The sequence below is a fragment of the Xenopus laevis genome, chromosome 4S (assembly GCF_017654675.1).
Source record: "Xenopus laevis strain J_2021 chromosome 4S, Xenopus_laevis_v10.1, whole genome shotgun sequence".
In the NCBI taxonomy this organism is placed as follows: domain Eukaryota; kingdom Metazoa; phylum Chordata; class Amphibia; order Anura; family Pipidae; genus Xenopus; species Xenopus laevis.
The window spans coordinates 53,222,826-53,228,805 of NC_054378.1; positions in this window are offsets into that span (position 1 = coordinate 53,222,826).

Below are 5,980 nucleotides of genomic sequence, written 5' to 3' on the forward strand. Positions count from 1 at the left end.
GGTCGAAGTGAAAATTCAAATGAAAAAGATTCGAATTTCAGGCTAATTTTTGTGTACTTTGACAAGGGAATAGTCCAAATTCGATTCGAATTTTAATATGGTTTATTATGTACAGAGATGTGCTGTGTTTAGAAAAAGAAAGAAAGATTGGTTTCTATGATAAAAAGATGCATTTAGGGGCAGATTTATCAAAGGTCGAAGTGAAAATTCAAATTAAAAAAATTAGAATTTTAGGCAAATTTTTGTGTGCTTTGACTAGGGAATAGTCCAAATTCAAATTTTGAAATTGTACTGTCTCTTATCGACTTCGAACATTCACCTTCTAAAATTTGCAGAATTGCTGTTTTAGCCTATGAGGGACCTTCTACATCCTATTTGGAGTCAATTGGTGGACTTTGAAAAATCAAAGTTTTTTTTGGGGGGGGAAACTTCGATTCGTACAGGAACTAGTAAATGACAAGAAGACAAGTATTATATATATCACTTCCTTTGCAGTGTCTTTCTATATTTCTCATCTCGTTTCAAAACCTACAAATGGTGCCCCATTAATAAAGACAGGACTGCAATACAAAAACCATATCTCAGGACACGATCACATTCTTTTGTGTTATATACTAGGTTATAACAGTATATCCAGGCAGAAAACCTATAGCCAGAAGATGGCACCAGTCAGCAAGTTTATACTTCCTTTTGAACATCAGAAATCATTTATAAGCATTGCTCATATGAAATAATAATTGAGCACATCTGGAAAACTTTTCCACAAAAATGAATCCAATATTTTCTCTCTGTGACAACATTTCTTTAAATACGTAACCCATGTTCCCCCCTGCTTGCTATGTGAGTGGAAAAGCTGAGTGCTTGGGTTACAAAAAAATGCCAGTATAAGCTGTTTCCTTGTACATTTGCCATTTCTTTTTTTATTTCTGGGTTGTACTTTATACTCATTTACTGAGTTTCACTAGAACAAAACACTGCTCTTTTTATATAATTAATGTTAATAAATCCCTTTATCCTTGGGTTTGATACCTGTGCAGCATTGACTAGAAATTGTGCGACATATATGTAGAAGGGATGCACAAAATCCAGGATTCATTTCGAGATTCGGCCAGGATTCAGCCTTTTCCAGCGGAATCCTTCTGCCTAGCTGAACCGAATCTGAATTTGCATATGCAAATTAGGGGCGGGGAGGGAAATTGTGTGCCTTTTTGTCACAAAACAAGGAAGTAAAAAATGTTTTCCCCTTCCCATCTCTAATTTGATATTTCGATATTCGGCTGAATCTTTTGCGAAGGATTTGGGGGTTCACCCAAATCCAAAATAGTGGATGTGGTGCATCCCTAATATGTAGAGAAAGAGTCTTTGCTATTTTTGGACATAGGCCCTCAAATGTCTCTAAACAAATTTAGGTTTTAATTGCTTTCTAAATATCAGAAAATTATCTTAACAAAAAGTTTTTTCATTTTGTAATTTTCAAAGAGGTGTTAGTAATAATGCTTGCTATTATAATATTTTATTTTTTCCTGTTCCATTTGGCAAGGAGCTAATTGTGATTGTCTTTTTTCCACAATTCAATATTTTCCTAACGGAGATAGTAGAATTCGAATGTTTTTCGTTTCAAATTTTTGAGATTTAGGAACAGAAATAATTGACAGCTTTTATACAAATTTCTCAGCTAAATGGGAGGAGTATTTTCCAATTTCAAGCTATTTCATTATTTCAGTCTTTTTTTTTAAATTTGAGATTTGACAGACTAATTGAAAATGAATGGAACAATGCCTTTTCACGGCAACCTTCATGGGGCACTAACTATGTGCATGCATGTGTAATAACATGGATGGCTTAGCACTTGCAGTGGGCAATTTTTAGAAGAAAAACTAGTGTTTTCCCCCAGCCAGCCAGTAACCCTGCACCTCTGGTGGGGGGAACAATTTTATGATGATAGGTGCCCTTTAAGTGACTGAAGATTTTCATTCATCCAGGTCATGGTACATCTAGTGTAAGTAATTCTTAAAGGAGAAGGAAACCCAGTCGGCTCAAACCCCCCCCCTCCCGTGTGTTGCCCACCCTCCCTCCTCCCCCCTGGCCTACCATCCTGCTGGGCAAATGCCCCTAACTTGTTACTAACCCTTCTGCGCAGGTCCAGTCCATGGAGTTCACAGGCACCATCTTCTTCCACGCGATCTTCTTCCTGCTTTGACCGGCGTTTTGGCGCATGCGCAGTAGGAGCATTTCGCCAGTACGGATCTACTGCGCATGCACCAAAAGTCACGAAGTTTTCCAATTTCGTGACTTTTGGCGCATGCGCAGTAGATTATACCGGCGAAATGCTCCTACTGCGCATGCGCCGGTCAAAACAGGAAGAAGATCGCGTGGAAGAAGATGTCATCGGTGAACTCCGTAGACTGGACCTGCGCAGAAGCGTAAGTAACAAGTTAGGGGCATTTGCCCAGCGGGACGGGTAGGCCAGGGGGGAGGAGGGAGGGTGGGCAACACACGGGAGGGGGGGAGGGTTTTTGCGCCGACTAGGTTTCCTTCTCCTTTAAACAACTGGACTTGCTGAGTAATTGAAGATGTTTTACTACTCATCCAAGCAGCATCTTCAGTTCAACTGACTGGTGTGGGAAGTCCTTGGCATATAAACTCTTCCACTAATCCAATACAATGTGCCATTTTCTGCTTGATGATTTGTGAAGACCCCTAAGCTTAGCTTCTCAACAGCTGCTCAGAGCCCACTGAGCATGTGAGTGCCGCAGACACTTTCCAAGATGGTGACCCCCTGTGACAAGTTTGAAGTCCTGGATCATTGCTGCTATTGACAAGCTGAAACTGTAGGCTGGTGCAATAAGTTCAGTATATAAAATACGGCATTTTTAGCCATATTCATTTTAGGGTTTAGTTCTCCTTTAAAGGATCTGTAACATCAATTTTTTTTATTAAAAAATTTGTTAGTGTAGTACAGTGATCCCCAACCAGTAGCGCGTGAGCAACATGCTGCTCTCCAACCCCTTGGATTTTGCTCCCATTGGCCTCAAAGCAGCTGCTTATTTTTGAATTCTAGGCTTGGAGGCACGTTTTATTTGTATAAACCAGGTGTACTGCCAAACAGAGCCTCAATGTAGGTTGACAATCCACATAGGGGCTACCAAATGGCCAATCACAGCCCTTATTTGGCACCTCAAGTACATTTTTCATGCTTGTGTTGCTCCCCAACTCCTTTTACTTCTGAATGTTGCTCACGGGTTCAAAAGGTGGGGGATCCCTGGTGTAGAACAAAAAAAAAACCCCAAAAAAAACACAAAGACATATTAAACTTTTAAATCACTAAGTCTTTATTAAGAAATAACTTACCGAAACTCAGTTTGCGCTCCTCTTCAGAAAAGGCGACACGTCGATGATCCATCGTGCAGCGCTCAATTTCTCCTCCCTGGCTATCTCCTATAAGGAAAGCAGGAAGGAGAAATCATGTGCTGCACGATGGATTGCCTTTTCTGAAGAGGAGCGTAAGCGGAGTTTCGGTAAGTTATTTCTTAATAAAGACTTAGCAAATTAAAAGTTTAATATGTCTTTGTGGTTTTTTTTCGTTCTACACTAACAAATTTTTTAATAAAACAAATTGATGTTACTGGTCTTTTAAGTAAGACAGAGCACTAACATTCTTTTAGTCTCATTTGTTCATTAGTTGTATATTTTGTTCAAGAGCAGCAGTGTCCCTACTGTGCATTCTCAACAAACTTGTTAAAGTCTTGTCACTGGTCAACTATTACCAACTATTATCTGATGCGTTAGTTGCTGCCATTTCTCTGATGCAGTTTAAAAAAGTCAGTTTACAGAGCATATATGGGAGGATGGAAATTATAAGAACACGCCTTCTCCATATGTTATCTGACAGGCACAAGATCAGCCTGTTGGCACAGATTAGATATTGGCACAGAAAAAACAAAAAAGCATAAAAGCAGATGTGGTTTTATTGGGGAATGTAATAAAAAATTTGAAATGAAAAACAGATAGGAATCTTATCCTGCAACACAGCTCGTCTTCTGGTGTAGGCTGTAGGGTAATATACAGCAGCAATAGTGTAAAATACCTTTTATTATTTAAAAGCAAATATTTAATATACACTCACATAGCGTTCATGTTTAAAAGCATATCTATGCCATGACCCATTTGAGCTGCCCTTTAGTGTCTTTGGGTGTGGAGCACGTAGGCGAGCTGTGTTGCAGGATAAGATTCCTTTCTGCAAGTTGTAAAAGATAATGTTTGTGAGTACCCACCTAAAAAGTTTATAGCAGAGAAGTAAAATCTTTATTCCCTGCGGTGGCATTGCGGCTGGACAGGTCTACACACATGCGGTGCATTTAATAATTCCCACCGAGCACAAAAAGAGGTGTAATATACCAAACATTATCACACTATATATTCTCTTTGTTTCCTGGGCCTTTGGGCTCCTATTGCAGGTTTTGTTAATTTAACTTATTTTGCTCTGTTGGTCTTTACCCATGGGAGTGGACATTTGTGCCGAGTATATGAAAACAACTGGTATTTCTGTGTTAAACTCCATAGTCTGTTTCCATTGTTACACAAGGCAGAATAAAAGCAAGCAGTGTTGCTATGCCGTGGAATGCAGAAACTACACCTCACTGGAAGTTCATGTTTAAGTTATACTTTAATGTCCTTATCAAGAACTGAAACAGTGCCAATATCACTTAGAATTCCAACCAATATTCCTTTTGAAACCCCTCCCTTACCCAACCCAGTGGTTTATCCAGTTAATCGGAAGTCTCTGCAATAATACAAAGCACTTCCTCCTTCAGGAAAATTGTCACTAAAGGTGTAAAAGTCCAACACTTCTTAATGGGGTTGTTTACCTTTAAACACTTTTTTCAGTTCCGTTGGTTTCAGATAGTTCACCAGAAATAAAGACTTTTTCCAATTACTTTCTATTTTTTAATTTGTAAAGTTTAATTTTTCACCTTCTAAAGTAGCTCTGCGGGGGGGGGGGGGGGGGTGTCGCTGGCTAACTTTTCTAAATTGATACATTTAGTAGATATATTTATCTTTGTCCCTGATTTTCATTAAAGACAGCTGTTCGAATTGATGCAACAATAGTTGCTAATATTCTACAGATACTGCTGAGAAAGGTATCAACTAAATGTATCAACTAAATATAACAAATTGTAACAATTCAGATGCTCCGGGATCATTAAGTTGCCAGACTGAAACACTAGAGACAGGAACAGTAAACTTAAATTTTAGGAAAACTGTAAAAAAGAAAAGCAATTGAATAAAGTCTTTGGGGCAAATTCACTAACCTCCGAAAATTTGGCAGCGATGGCTTCGCTCACAGGGCAACGCCAGTCGTAGATTCGCCAGGACAACGCTCATTCACTAAAATCCGAGTGATTTGACTTAACTGAAAAAATTGGGCTGCAAAATGGAAAATGAGGTTCAATGTTGTATTGTTGTAAATGCAAGGTTATTTTGGTAGTTTGTTTGGGGTTTCCTTAATTGAGAAGGATCTAGGGATTTTTGTAGATAATAAATCCTCTAATTCCGAGGCAGTGTCATTCTGTGGCTACTAAAGCAAATAAAGTGCTGCCTTGCATAAAAAAGGGACAAAACATAAATATGCTTCTTTATATGTCCCTAGTAAGGCCTCATCTGGAGTATGCAGTGCAGTTTTGGTCTCCAGTCCATAAGAGCCATACAAATTAGCTGGAGAGAGTGAAGAAACGTGCAACTAAATGGCAGAGGCACGACCGGGCGCCCTAGGCAGCCCAGCCCCCAGCTGGCCAGCTTACCCCCCATCAGGCCTGGACTGGCAATCTGTGGTATCTGGCAAATGCCAGAGGGGCTGCTACAAGGTGCCATAGAAAGTCATTATTTAGTGAGCTGGTGGGGGCTGTTTGGGCCTACCTGTGTACCTAAAATGCCACGGCCTATTTTGATTCTCAGTCCAGACCTGCCCCCCATCTCATGC